The sequence below is a fragment of the Pleurodeles waltl genome, chromosome 4_1, assembly GCF_031143425.1.
Source record: "Pleurodeles waltl isolate 20211129_DDA chromosome 4_1, aPleWal1.hap1.20221129, whole genome shotgun sequence".
Lineage (NCBI taxonomy): Eukaryota > Metazoa > Chordata > Amphibia > Caudata > Salamandridae > Pleurodeles > Pleurodeles waltl.
In genome coordinates this window covers 330,880,164-330,895,827 of record NC_090442.1, presented here as the reverse complement: position 1 = coordinate 330,895,827, position 15,664 = coordinate 330,880,164, and positions in this window count along the sequence as shown.

Genomic DNA, 15,664 nt, shown 5'->3' with positions numbered 1-15,664 from the left:
CTCCCTTTTTTTCATAGTCACTTTCAGCTGCCTTGTTTGTGTTTATTAAAAGAGCGTCATCGAATGAAAGTCTCCTTCTCCATCTTGTTAATGAGTCTCAGAAAAATATGGCAATTGGTCGCTCTTTTTATCAATTGCTTTATTTAAACGACCAAGCCTACATTCTAGGACATGCACATGCAGCACACACTTTGATCTATTTAATGCACAACCAGTGTTATTGTATCATTGTGTTTTTTTCTCCTGTATTTTAATGGGTTGAACTAATTTGTATTATCAAACCAGAACTTCTGACATTGGGTATCCTGGGGGTTCAGATTACTATTTGGGTTCTTACACCCTAAAAGACTAAAAAAAGAATGCTCGGCACTTTAAATGAATCCATTGTTCCGCAGGCAGCCAATGGAGTCACTTCAAAGCTGGAGTAATAGGACTCTATTTTCTTCTTTCAAGCACAGTTTCGTGTTCTGCTCTTTGTAGTTTCATGATGTCTTTCTTTGGATCTCCCATGTACTTGCAACAGTCAACCTGAGAAAGAAAAAGGCTACTGCTAAGTAGAGGTTTTTGTTCTGTTGTATTAAAGGGTGGACCTCTCTCAGTATTATGAGCTGAAAACAAAGCTCCTTTTTCTTGCTCTCTGTACTGTGTAGGCAATGCTTCTGAGCCAAATGTTAACCATGCATTGGCTCAACCAATAGGTCTGTCACTTACTGCCAGCCTTTTGGCTTTGCCATTGCTTGTTATGTTTTACCGTTATTTTTGCACACCTCAATTGTTGGGGAAGCTACCAGGCTCTCATCTATGAAGAAACAATTGAGTGAAAGCAAAAATAATTTTTGGTCTCAAAAAGCACAAGTTGCCATAATAGTCTGTGGCACAGATGGTAACTACTTTCATTGTAGATGTGCTCCTTATAAAAGGACAGAATGCCGTCACTCACAGTGAAGTTAGCCAATGTGGAATCCATTGCCAGATTCTATAATTTTGTAGTGAGCGGAAGAAAAATGTGGAAAACACGATAACAGATCAATGGATGAAAAGGGCTGACTGAAAGGCCTTATAAATGTATTATACATATAACTTTTGTAAAATCAAAAGACCTTGGCTAACTATAACTGAAAAAAGAGACTGTTGGGTACCCTGTGATCACAACAAATATCTTGGAATCATTAGAATTTTCCTTCACCCAGATATAAATGTGTTGTAACCCATTTGTTATCTTGCTTCTTTTAGCATTGTTATTTTCACATAAGATGTGGATCTGAGTAGGATCACTATACATTTGGAACTGGAGTATGTGTAGAAAAATCACCTATTCCAAGGTAGCTCACATAAATAATGAAGAAAAGTGGTCATAGGGCAGAAGCTTCAGGGTTCCCCCAAGTCTTTGATGTATTAGAAAAGGTGGATCCATTGAAGTGCAACCTACTTTTCCAGCAGTTGTAATGGAATGTTGTGTTTTACTGTGTTGTATGCCACCAACAGGTACAGAAAAAGATCTTGGTTGGTTTGTATTAAGTTAAAAAGGCATCTCTGATATTTTCTAAGGTGGATCCATGCTGTCCCCAGATCTTAAACCTGATTTATTGTTTGTGGTTCCACAAAGGTGTGGTTTTGCTTTGTAATTCTATTTTTTTTAATTATGTGAGGGAACTGAATGCTAGAAATCAGTCAATAGTTAGTAGGTTCTTTCAGGTCGGCTGTTTTTTTTCTTTACTAGTGGGGTGATACTACAATTTCACGTTCTATAGATTTTTGGATTAGGATACACTTGATGAAGGTATTCAGTAGATTTTAAAATATTGGGGTTGATGGTACCCCCCCTACTCTTTAAAGGATGTTGGTAAACATGGAGCAGTTGATAGTCTAGATGATTTGATTTCCTTGGTTGCTTGCACAACCTTTGCTGGGCTAATTAAGTGAAGGAATGCAATGGAAGGTTTGGATAGTGTGACAGGTTTGAAAGGGGCATTAGTAGGGAGGGAGTCCTGAAAGTGTATTTGAATTTGTTGCAATCAGAATGTTAAAAAAATTGAGGAGCTCTTTAATTAAAGATATAGTGGTGGTTGGGTTGGTCTTTTGTGGACCTCAGAGAGTTCCACATGTTTTTGTGGAATGTTTTGTGGAGCTCAGAGTGTTCTCTGAGAGTCTTTCATCACTCTTGCAAAAGATTCTAAATAGATTTGGTACTTTCAAAGTTTGGTGATTTTGAGACTCTTCAGACTGCCATGTGGTAATCTTCCATATAAATACACAGAAAGAGAGCAAGGGAAGCAAGGCTAACCCACACCGCTTCCCAAAAGAAACTATATAATCACAAAAGGTGTGGGGTAGTGGGAACAGGGGGTAAGACTGGGTTAGTCTTTTAACCAGTGTCTGGTTATTTAAGGTTGCTGGATAAGGGGTGCTGTATTGACCTACAGGAATGACGGGGGATTTTCCTTTACGGACTAGGTGGTCTCACACACATAGTAGTGTCATGCTTCATCATATGACCACCTAGCCCCACCTAAGTAAGATGATACTACTCAGGCGGACTCGACCTCTGGTTAAAAGAACCAGAGGGAGTGCTGAAATTAAATTGACTGGATAATTACAGTGATCCAGAGGGGGTGAATAATAAAATTACCTAACATGTCACCGGTGGCTCTTATTAATTTTAATAGTGGTGCATGTTGGTAAGACTAAAACTAAGGGGAAAGGCTCGTTAGAGGATAATGTCTCTTGGAGTCTAAAAGGGGTTGTACATGACCAACATGTTTCTGCCCTCACTAAGTGCTGGTAGGTCAGGGGCATTCGTCAGGGTCGGAGCACGTGTAATCAATACGGTGCTCAAAGTAAACGTGTGTGTCCTACCTAAACAGGTAGTTCACGGTGGGGTAGGCCTATAGTGAATAATAAATAGATCACAATTAATTCAGAGTGACAGAAGGGTGGCAAACCACAGCACACAACACAGCAATCAGTGAAAAATTGAAAAGAATGCACTCACATATGCATGCACTTGTGACTTACCCCGGAGCTGGGGGCGTGTTGCCTCTGGTCTGGCTAGAACCGGGGGGGGGTTTTCCCTTGTAGTCACACTCTGAGGAGATTAGGTGTTTAGCAAGGGGGGAGAAAGAGGGGAGCTAAGTACGCTAAGTGCAGAAAGGAGGAAACAGCGCAGGGTGCGCTGCAGACAGGGGGAGGCTGGTGAAGCAAGGAAATGGCAGGAGAAGGGAAGGTAAAGAAAGAAGGTCTATGTAGCGTGAGAGGAAAGAAAAAGGGAGGATAGAGGAACAGGAAACAAGAGAAAGGAAGGGTGCCCAGGAAGTACAGACAGAGAAAGCTACCAGGGGAAAGGCCGGTAGCAGTTAAAAGAAAGGAAGAATTCATGGGCCAAAATTAGCCCACACTTACCACGCCAAAGGGAATACCATGGGGGTTACCTACGTGCCGGAGCCAGGCCGCTCTGGTACTGACTGACCGCTAGGCCAGGTCTTTATGAGGAGGTCCAGCCAATTAGTGCGGAGCTGCAGAGGTCGGGGGCGGTGCCCGGTAATTATGCTCAGGTGTACTGGATATCGGAGCAACAAAGCACAGCTCCCATTGTGTCGTAAAAGACACGCCCCCTCGGGGGCCGTGCGGGGCGCGGAGCCTCAAGGGCCCTGATAGGTCCACACGAAACGCACCACCCCGCGGGGGCACCCGGTTACGGGGCCCCGCGGGGAAGGTCGCGTCCGGCGACGGTGAACTGAAGCAAGACGCCCAGCCCGCGGCGCGGATGACGCGCACGGGCGGGCGTCCTGCAGTGACGCGCCGCGCTCAACGCGGCGCGCCCAGTAGTGACGCGTCGCGAAGCGCGGCGCGTCAGATATACCGTGGGACTCAGGGGGAGTGAGTCCCACGGTGAACGAAAAGAGGGCAACCAGGGAAAGATAGTAGATGCGGAAAAAGAAGGAAGGAGGGCGGGGGGGGTTGCAGTAGTGGAGGGAAGGTGGCAAGAACGAAGGAAACGAGAAAGTGGGGGGGAGGGGGGTGATGGGGGGGGGAAAAAAAGAGAAAAAGATAAGGAAAACGGATGAGGGGGAGGAAAGAAAAACAAGGAGAGGGAGGTGGAAAGGAAATGCCTGGGACAAGAAAGGGAAGGAAAAGACTGGGGGAGATGTGATGATAAAAAGAGGGGAAAAGAAAGGGAAAGAAAACATATAAGGTATGGTAGGGGGGTATGAAAGCAGAGAAGGGGAGAAAAGGTTCTAGATGGGGAAGGAAGGAAGGATAAGACGAGGGGGGGAAAAGAAGAGTACGAGAATGTTGAAAAGGAAAGAGGGAAAACAACCCCAGAGGCGGGGAGTAGAGGGAATCCAGCAGATGTTTAGAGGATTGAAAAGGAGGAGAAGAAGGAGGAGAAGGGGTGGAAGAGAAGGGAAAGAAAAAAGAAAGGGAGGTGGGGGAAGAGGTAGAAGGAGCGACAATGACAGGTATACTAAGGGAACTACTCTAGAAGGTAAGGTAAGGTTCTGATATACAAGTATGGAAGATAATAAGTCCCACAGTGGGGAATAGGAGGGCTCGTTTGAAAAGTTATCTAATACTACTTCAGATCCTAGGTGGACGGACATAGAATGAAGGTATCATTTATGTATTTACAGTCATCAGCCTAGAGCTGACCATTGAATATTGTCATTTAGTCCTAAGGTGTCCGTATGCAACCTCCAAATCCATCTCTGTTCATACATTAGGAGCTTGTGTTTGGCATTGGTTGCTATCGATTTAAGTTGATCCAGTACCACCCACTGCATATCATCAGGATGGTGATTGCTGGAGATGTAGTGCTCTGTGAGTCTCGTAGCATCTCTTTTGCACCGGATGGTGCTTCTATGTTCGCAGATGCGTGTGCCCACTCTTCGTGTCGTCATCCCAATGTATTTCTTGTCACAAGGGCATGTGATCATGTACACCACATTTTTACTGTTGCAGTTCGTTAGTTGCCTAAGCTCCCAGGGTGTTGGTAGTCCCAAGTCAAGTGTAAGGGTTTTCTTAGTAAGGGCGCAAACACTGCAATTGCCACAAGGGTAATGTCCTTTGGGAGGGGGAAGGTCCCAGAGGGTCTTCTGTCTGCTTGTGGTGGGATTTATCCGAGGGCGGGTATGCACAATCATATCCCGGATACTTTTTGCTTTTCTGTAGGCATTCATGGGGATCTCAAAGGGGAGACCACCAGAGGTGAGGATTTTCCAGTCTTCATTTATTATTTTTTTGATCATGTTGGACGCTGGGTTGAATGTGGTCACACAGATCAAGGGATTTCCTTTACTGCTTCGACTGCTTGGGTGCAGTAGAGTCTCTCTGGGGCTCACTCGGGCCCGTTTATCTGCTCTCCTCAATAGGTGATCTGGGTATCCTCTTGCTCGAAGTTTGCCACTCAGTAGCTGAGCATATTTTTTATAATCCGTTAGTTCCGTACAGTTCCGTCTGAGGCGGAGGTATTGCCCTACAGGGAGGTTTTCCCTGAGGGACCGAGGATGAAAGCTCTGAAATTGGAGGAGAGTGTTCCTATCAGTGGGCTTGTAATACACTTCTGTTATCAGAGAGCCATATGACATTTACGCTGGAACTTTCCTTTTTGGGTTTTCACAAAGATGTTGTTTGAGTTCACTTGCCATTCGCTAAAGATGAACCTTTAGTTGTTAGCTTTATCATCAGGTTTGGGTTTCCTCAGCTGCACCGGAACTAGTCTGTCTTTGTCTTAAGTACAGGTGATGTGGTTAGGATGTTCAACAAAGTCAGAAGTTTCTGAGTCCAGACAGCAGGGATACAAGGTTTACTGAATGTTTCATGCAGCATGTGCTGGGTAACATTTTTTAAGATTCTTAAGGCAATTAGCCATATCATCCATACTTATCTAACTGAATTAGTTACATACCCAGTCGTGTTGAAGCTGGTGCACAACGGTCATGGTGCCACAGGTAAACTCAGTGATCATGGTGTACATTTAACTCCTGAAACTCCTTAGGTAGACATCTTTTAGGCAAAGCCACCTTTGCGCTTGTTTGAACTATGGCAATGCATTACATCCAGGTAAGGTTGAATATCTTCTATGAAGAACCCCTGAATCATGATGGTAGCTTCCTTACACATCTCAGTCCTGAGGTTACATTCTAGCATGTCTTGGAAATTCTCCACCGGCTGATGGTAGTATGGCTAATCTCATTCAAAGCCCTCTGTATTGTAGATCAGACAGCCAAAGGAAATGGTCTAACATTCTTGCAACGGAAGTTCTGCTGCCTCTGCCGTAGACATAGGCCCTCATTACAACTCTGGCGGTCGGTGATAAAGCGGTGGTAATACCGCCAACAGGCCGGCGGTAAAAAATGGAATTACGACCGCCACAGCGGTAGCAAAAAACACTGCGGAGGTAACCGCCAACAGCCAGGCAGAAGACAATGTACCGCCCACAGCATTACAACAGGCCTCTCCGCCAGCTTTTCCGGGTTGGTACCAACACCATCAAAAGCACGGTGGAAAAAGTACACTGAAGGGAAACGACTCACCTCTCGACACTCAAGGAAAAACCACGACGCCATGGAGCTCGAGCTGCACATTTTTCCAATGCTGGTGGACCTTCTTATACACCAGGTTCATGAACGCCGGCGAAGACGACCATGGTGAGTACTGCACCTAGCACACAAGGGAGGGGGGAAGGAAAAAGAGAATGACAAACACACGCAACACCCCCACCCCCAACACCATACACACAAACAGATGCAACAACATTACATATACACCCCGTAGCCCTCAGGAATAACACAGGGACAAAAGGAATTGAGTAAAGTCAGTGTAATTGTACAATTTTACGTACTCAAATCAATGAACAGTATGTACAATATATACAAAAGGAGGGACAATGCCCACTCCAAAATGTCAGTGGCCCATGGTGCAATAACACATAGGCCAAAGCCACATTTGACTCCTGCCTCAATGTGGAGAGAACACTGCAGGGGCATCAGATCGAAAGAACACATGCACCTCAGGGGGACGGGGAATGGGGGGGCACTCAGCTGGAAGATGGTACAATGCCACTGTCCTGGAGGGGGCTCCATAACCACTGCTTGGTCCTGGGGAGTACAAGGCCCCAGTCTCTCAAGTGGGTGGATTGCCCACCACTTGGTCCTGGGGAGTGCAAGGCCACAGTCTCTCAAGTGGGTGGTTTGCCCACTGCTTGGTTCTGGGGAGTGCAAAGCCACAGTCTCTGGAGTGGATGGCTTCTCCACTGATTCTGGAGGGGGCTTTGTGCCCAGTGTGCTTCATTCTGCCAAGGAGGTGGTGAGTGGGTGCCTTCTTCCACTGGTTCTGGAGGGGGCCTTGTGCCCAGTGTGCTTCATCCTGCCAAGGAGGGGGTGAGTGGATGCCTTCTTCCACTGGTTCTGGAGGGGGCTTTGTGCCCAGTGTGCTTCATCCCGGATGGTGCAAGGTCACAGTCTCTCACCTGGGTGTCACACCAACAGGTGTTGCAGGGGCCAGGACTCGCTACAGCCCATGTAGTCACGACTACACACTGCTCACCGGCGGTGATGGCTGCTCAGTGGATGGCAGTTGCGCTGCAGGTGGCGGTGCTGTCAGTGGTGGTGGGAGGCTCCAGCCCTTCCTCTGCAGCCTCTAACGGCTGCCCAATGGGGCTGCTGCTGCTGGCAGTGGTGCTGCTGGCGGTGTAGGTGGCAGTGCTAGCGGCAGGGCAGGTGGCGGTGCTGTCAGTGGTGGGGGGAGGCTCCAGCCCTTCCCCTGCTGCCTCCGACGGCTGCCCACTGGGGCTGCTGCTGCTGGCAGTGGTGCTGCTGGTGGTGCAGGTGGCTGTGCTGGAGGCGGGGCAGGTGGCGGTGATGGCCATGGTGCAGGTGGTGGTGTTGTCAGTGGTGGGGAGAGGCTCCAGCCCTTCCCCTGCAGCCTCAGACGGCTGCAGTGCCATGGCTGGTGTTGTGTGCCCCTTCCTGCCCTTGGCAGATGGTGGTGCCTTCTTGCTTCTGTCAGCTGGTGTTCCTTTCATTCCCTTGCTGGCTGGTGGCGCCTCCTTCCCCTTGCTGGCTAGTGGTGCCTCCTTCCCCTTGCTGGCTGGTGTCCCCTTCTTGCCCTTGCTAGGTGTCAGCCCCTTCTTGGCCTTGGTAGGTGGTGCTGGCACACTGGCTGTGCTGATGGGTGTCTCTTTGGAGCCTCTCACATCTGCAGTAGCTGCAGAAACCACAGTGGCCATGGACCTGGTGGCTGAGGTGCTGGGCTGGGTTCTGACCACCCTGGCCCAAAGTGAAGGACGGGGGGAGGGGTAGGGAATAGGTTAATGTTGGCAAGGAAAAGCTTCTTATGGACACTGGGGCAGGAAGAAGGTAAAGGTTTGGGAGTGTAGGACGAGGGAGTGGTTGTAGGAGGTGTCTGCCTGCTATGTTTGGGTGCAGGTGCATGGGCTGGATGCTGTTGTGAGGTGGAAGGCTGTTGGTTGTCTGAGTGCTTGCGTTTGTGCACTTTGGGAGGAGGGGTCACAGACACAGTGGGAGAGGACACAGGGGACATGTGCATGGATGTGGCTGTGGTGACTGCCAGTGAGGCGTGTGTAGTTGTAGGCGTGCTGGTGTTGGAGGTAGTGGATGAGGATGTAGTACATGCAGGTGTGAGTGGAGATGCTACTGGGAGGGAGGTGGACGAGGAGGAGGGGGACACAGTGGAGGCAGTGGATATTGGTGTGTTTGCATCTGGATGGTGCTTGTATGCGTGCATGTGGGATAAAGTGTGGTGTTTGTGTTTGCCTGAGACACTTCTGTGTGTTGATTTGGGCGAATGCAGGTCTGAAGGTGTACTTGGGATAGACTGGGGTTGAGGGGATTGGGACTAGGTAGAGGAAGCTGAAGGGGGGAGGTTGGAGACAGGGACAATGGCTGCCATCAGTGAGTTGGCCAGAGCCTAGAATGTTCTCTGTTGGGCCGCCACACCAGAGTGAATGCCCTCCAGGTATCCATTTGTTTGTTGCAAATTTCCTGCTAGACCCTGGATGGCAATCAGTATGGTTGACTGCCCAACAGAGAGGGATCTCAGGAGGTCAATAGCCTCCTCACTTAGGGCAGCAGGGCTAACTGGGGCATGGCCTGAGGTGCCTGGGGCAAAGGAGATGCCCACCCTCCTGGGTGAGTGGGCCCAGTAAACACGCTGAAGGGCTGCTGGGAGGGCTGTGCTGGTACGGGGGTGGTGGCTGTACCTGTAGTTGGGGTGGGCACAGAGGTGTCCGCCACCGCCAGGGAGCTTGCTTCCAGCGGAGGAGGAGTCGCTGTCTGTACTGTCCCCTCCTGGCTCCGTTGTGGTGCTCCCCTTGCCCTTCATCCCACTGGTGCCCTCACCGTCTGTGGATTAGGCCTCCAGGCCCATGTGGGATGCAGCTCCCTCCATCACCGGTGCCTCTGCTCCTCCACCAGATGATACTGATGCACACAAGGACAGGGTGACAAAATGGGGGGGAAAGACAGAGGATGCACATGATCAATGCAAGCAACAACACTATTGTTGCCATACACATCTCACAGGGAACAGCCCTATGCACTAGGCCATGCACTACCAGTTGCAATGCTAGTCACCAGGACATGGGGTACAATGCCTAACGCCATTAGCTGCACATCTGAAACCCACAGGGGTACAATGCCTAACGCCATTAGCTGCACATCTGAAACCCACAGGACCCTGCCCAGTAGTAGATGCCCACTAACATAATTGGGGTTGGAGTGCATCTGAGCTTGCCCATCATGAACCCACCCTGCCATGTTCGCCCTGGCCTGGGGGCACCCACATCCCCCACCGAGGTAACACCTTAATGCGCGCAAACTCATGATTCTGAATCTGTACTCACCCCCTTGTGGCTGCTGTGATGCCTTCAAGCACCCATCCAACTCCGGATATGCCACCGCCAGGATGCGGAACATCAGGGGGGTCAGGGTGTGATGAGTACCCCTTCCTCGTTGGGAGTCTAGCCCCAGCTGGGCCTCTGCCGTCTTCCTTGCCCAGCTGCGCAGGTCCTCCCACCGTTTGCGACAGTGGGTGCTCCGCCAATTAAAGACCCGAAGGGTCCACACCTCCTTGGCGATAGCACGTCAAATACCCTTTTTCTGATGGGCGCTGAGCTGCAGAAAAAATACAGCAGAAAAGGTATTAGTCATACCGTCCGGACTGTTATACTCATGGCCCACCATATCCCTCCCATCCCCTTACGCACATACATTGACCACTATACATGCAGCACTCTGCCCAGGACCCCTCAGCCCCCCCACACGAGGCTTACACACACAGCACTCCATACATTCATGCCCCATGCATCATCCTCACAGTGTACTCACCTGTTGGTCTAGAGGACCATAAAGTAAAGGGTACTGGGGTAGGACCCCATCAACCAGTCTCTCCAACTCCTCCGAAGTGAAGGAAGGGGCCCTTTCACCAGACACTCAAGCCATTGTCGCTTCCAGACACAGGTCACAGCAGCACTTGCAGTGTAGGTCCTCTCCTGTTGAAGGTCAGGTAGCAAGTGAGTGAACAGATAGAAAATGGCGGTCACGTCCACCGCGGTGCGTACCGTCACCGCCGGCGTACATCACCATTGGCTCCTGGAACCCGTAGGCCCCAATGATAACAAATGTGATGTTGCATGGTGGTCGTCGACTGACGACCGCAACGGCGTACAACGCCAGCAGAATTACCTCATTTTCACATGTCCCTCCTCACAGGTCAGGCAGCCGCCATTTCAGGTGGGCACAGGCCATGGCACCTAACTGCATCACAGCAGACATAGGCACATCAACTGACTTACAAGTTCACATACTGTTTCTGTAAAACAAAAATTGCATATTAATCTGAGTATATGTTTGAGTATGACCTTCTGCTCACCGTTTTTCACCCTAGAGTTCAACCACTGAGGATGAATAGGAGATGGAGACATCCCCTGTGTACAGACCCCTGGTGGACCTGGTGACCATCGAGGACAGGCACATTATCCTAACCTACAGACTTGATAGGGCCAGAATCCAAGAGCTGTGTGCCCAATTGGAGCCTGACCTGATTTCAGCTATCCACCACCCCACAGGTATCCCCCCTCTAGTGCAGGTCCTGTCAGTGCTCCATTTCCTGGCAAGTGGTTCCTTCCAAGCAACAGTGGCCATGGCATCAGGGATGTCACAGCCTATGTTCTCAAACGTGCTGACCAGATTGTTGTCTGCCCTGATGATACACATGTGCAGCTGCATCGTTTTCCCTGGGGTGGAGGATTTGGCCACAGTGAAGGCTGACTTCTATGCAATGAGACATATCCCCAACATCATTGGGGACATTAATGGAACACATATTGCCTTTGTCCCCCCCCCTAAGAGAAATGAACAGGTGTTTAGAAATCGTAAAAGCTTCAGGTGTTTAGAAATCGTAAAAGCTTTCACTCTTTGAATGTACAGATGGTGTGTTTGGCGGACCAGTACATCTCCCATGCCAATGCAAATTATCCTGGCAATGTGCATGATGCCTTTATCTTGAGGAATATCAGCATCCCATATGTGATGTCTCAACTCCAAAGGCACCTGGTGTGGCTAATAGGTAAGCCCATGGTCCCCACCAAGTTGATGTAGGTATATCGGTGTGATGGTGGCCCTAAGGGTGAGTGTGTGGCTAACAGGTATCCCTTGATATTTCCAGGTGACTCTGATTACCCCAACCTCTCATGGCTACTGGCCCAGTGAGGAATACCAGGACAAGGGCAGAGGAACATTACAATGAGGCACATGGGTGAACAAGCGCACCTTTGGCCCCCTGAAGGCCAGATTCCGGTGCCTCCATCTGACAGGTGGATACCTGTACTACTCACCCTGTACTACTCATCCTTGCATGTTGCACAACCTGTCCTTGAGACGCCAGGTGCCTTTTCTGCAGGAGGATGAGCCTGGGGATGGTCGTGTGGCAGCTGTGGAGCCTGTGGACAGTGACGAAGTGGAGGCAGAGGAAGAGGATGTGGACAACAGAACTACAATAATTCAACAGTACTTCCAGTGACACACAGGTAAGATACTGTAAATACACCTTCCATTGCAGTTTTGTGTTGGACATTGAACATGGCAGCCTGATTTCCCTATTTCTATGGTCACTTACTGTACCCTTTGGCATCTCTATTTTCAGATATCTGTGCCCCACTCTGGCTCCTGGTGTGTTTACTGCTGCCCACTACAGGTCATACCTATGTAAATATAACAGTACATTTGAATTGCATTGTTTACAGCTTGTTAAACTAATACATATTTCAATCAATTGACAGACTCTATACTTGTTTTAGTTCCAACAGTGTTTATTTCTGTGATAATATGTGTAGGGAGTATTGCAATGGGCTGGGTTGATGGTGGAGAAATGTCCAGGATAGAGTCCTGTCTATTGGTATCACAGATGCATTGTCCAAGGGGACATAGGAAGTGGAGCAATGTCAGTTAAAGGTGGACTGGGTGACAGAGTGGGACACAAGGGTAACAATCAGGGGAGTCCTATTTCCTGCCGGGGGTCTTGGCGATGTTCTCTGGCTTCTACCTGGATCGCAGGGACCTTTTGCATGGTGGTTCTCCTTCTGTAGGGGGTGGGGTGCTGGTGGCCTGTTGTTCCTGTGGTAGGGCCCCCTGTCCACTAGCGTTGGCGGAGGTGGAGGGCTGTTCTTCGGTGCAGCTAGTGTCAGGGGCTCGTTGTTGTGGCACTGTCTCCCTCATGGTGTTGGCCATGACTGTCAGCACCCCTGCAATGGTGACCCGGGTGGTGTGGATGTCCCTCAGATCCTCCCTGATTCCCAGGTACTGTCCCTCCTGCACCCGCTGGGTCTCCTGCAGCTTGGCCAGTATCTGGCCCATGGTCTCCATGGAATGGTGGTATGCTCCCAGGATGTTGGTGAGTGCCTCGTGGAGAGTCGGTTCTCTGGGCCTGTCCTCCTCCTGTCACACAGCAGTCCTCCCAGCTTCCCTGTTGTCCTGTGCCTCTGTCCCCTGAACCGTGTGCCCACTGTCACTGACCCCAGGTCCCTGATCGTCCTGTGTTTGTGGGGTGTCCTGGGGTCCCTGTAGTGGTGGACACACTGTTGATTGACATGTCCTGGGGACAGAGGGATGGACCTGCTGGGTGGGTGCTGTGGTGGTGTTTCCTGAGGAGGGAGGCTCTGTGGTGGTTTGGGAATGTGGCTGGGTCACCGACTGTCCAGAGGTCCCTGATGGGCCAGTTTGGTCATCCTGACCCAGGCGTGCAGAGCTGCTGTCATCACTGTGGGCCTCTTCTGGGGGGGACTGGATGTTGCTGGCACCTCTCCGGTGACGTTGTGTGGGGGTACTGTGGGGATGTAAATGGAGAGTTATTGTTTCTGCGTATGACATCTTGTGCACGGGTATGTTTCCCTCTATGGTTGTTATTAGCAAGGCAGCTTTGGCTTCTGTGAGTTGTGATTTGGTTGGCTAAGTTATTGTCACTAGTGTGCATGCTGTGGTGATGGGTGTCCATGCAGGTCTGTGATGGGGGTCAATGCATTGGTGTTGCATGCAGGGCTTGGTATTGGGATGGGTGAGTTTTGGTGGTGAGGTATATGTGAGGTGGTGGAGTGATTGGGGTGAGGGTAGGGGTAGGAATTTGTGATGGCATGCAGGTGGGGGGGTGATAGTAATAGAGATTTGACTTACCAGAGTCCAGTCCTCCTGCTACTCCTGCCAGGCCCTCAAGATGCATGATTGCCAAGACTTGCTCCTCCCATGTTGTTAGTTGTGGGGGAGGAGGTGGGGGTCCACTGCTAGTCCTCTGTACACTATCTGGTGTCTTGCAACCACAGAACACACCTTCCCCCGTAGGTCGTTCCACCTCTTCCTGATGTCATCCCTGGTTCTTGGGTGCTGTCCCACGGTATTGACCCTGTCCACGACTCTCTGCCATAGCTCCATCTTGCTAGCAATGGATGTCTGCTGCACCTGTGATCCGACTAGCTGTGGCTCTACCCAGATGATTTCCTCCACCATGACCCTTAGCTCCTCCCCAGAGAATCTGGGGAGTCATTGTGGTGCCATGGGTGGAGTGTGAGTGGTGTGTGTGAGGGTCTGTGGGGTGATGTGTTGGGGTGTGTGCTGTAAGGTGCGTGGATGGTGTATGGGTGATGGTATTCTGAGTCTCTGGTTCTGTGGGTGCTCTTGGTGTCTCTCTCTCAGTTGTAGTTTTTTGGAGTCGTAAAGGGTTGTGGGTAGTGTGTGTGTGTGTGTGTGTGTGTTTTATAGGGGTGTGGGTGTGGTGTGTGTATGTGGATCAGGTGTGTGTAGTTTGAATTGTCCAATGTGGTGTAGTTTTGTTAGTGTGTGTGTATTTTGAGCGCAGTGGTCTGTACCGCCAATGGTTTACCGCGGTTGAATGAGCGCTGCAGTGATTCGTGGGTCATGATGCTGTGGGCATATTTCTGTTGGCGTAACGGTGTGGGTTTTGGTACTGCCAGTTTATCACTGACTTTTGGGCTGGCGGACATGTGTGTGTGTCTGTATAGTGGCGGATTTCTATGTGTGGGTCATAATACCTGTAGCGGTATACCGCCGCGGTCGCGGTATGTTGGCGGCAGTCACCGTCAATGAGGGCCATAGTCTTTGCTCGAAGACCCGGACCCCATATTTTCCAAAGAGCTGTTAAGACATGGCCCTTCCCTCACTCCCACGTTTCAAAGATTCTCTGTCTACTTGCTCATCTAAATGTCTGACCATATTGTTTTTCTGGGTAATCTGGCAATGTGTGAAATCAGGGCTGGCTCTAGGGTGCTGACTTTGGGTGGTGGCGCTGTGTTTGCAAGTATATTAGGATTTTAAAAGCTTTTTCTTGCCAAAAGCAATGTTGAGGCAACAATGAAAATGTCAAGATAAGTCTAGTTATTAATTAATGTTCTGTCTAGAGAGAGATCGGAGTTTTGAGGGGCACTGTTAAAGGGTGGTAGTGAGGCAATCCTTGGTGGAGGTGGTCATGGGGGGGGGCGCCAACAAATATTGTCGCACAGGGTGCCACTCGCGCTAAGGCCGTCCCTGTCTGCAATAAATTGACAGGCCACTATCTTGGTTAACTGAGACAGAGCTCTTCCAGACAAGTATGTATTTATGTATGTCTTTACACTGCTTTTTCTGTAAATACAGACTGACATGCAAACACATAGGGTCTGTCCCAGGATACCTGTGACGCACCTGTAATACATTTTTATCTGACACGAAATCCACTGGACAAGGTCACAGCAGTGATAGTATTGCACTGCACAAGTGAAAATGGCACTTTTTTGGGAGAAAATGATTGAGCATTAAGTCTTCAAGGAACAGGAAAGTTAAAACATAAGTGCATTCAGCGCCATGGGTTTGCAAGTGTTAGCTGTATGACTACCACAGGAAAGGAACAGAGAAAACAGCTCCATAAGACAATCAGCGCCTTGTCTCAACCATATAAACAGTAGGGCTTAAATTCAATTCTTGCATGATTCATCACAGTCAAGTTTGTTTTGCCATGTTCCCAGACACAAAGCAAACATTTTGAGCTTTGAATTTCCTTTTTAATATTCTCTTCACACTGCAGAAGTCACAGCCTTTGGATGTTTGTTTAGCAAATCGGAATCATGCCAAACTAATGCATTTGGATATGCTTTTTTACAATG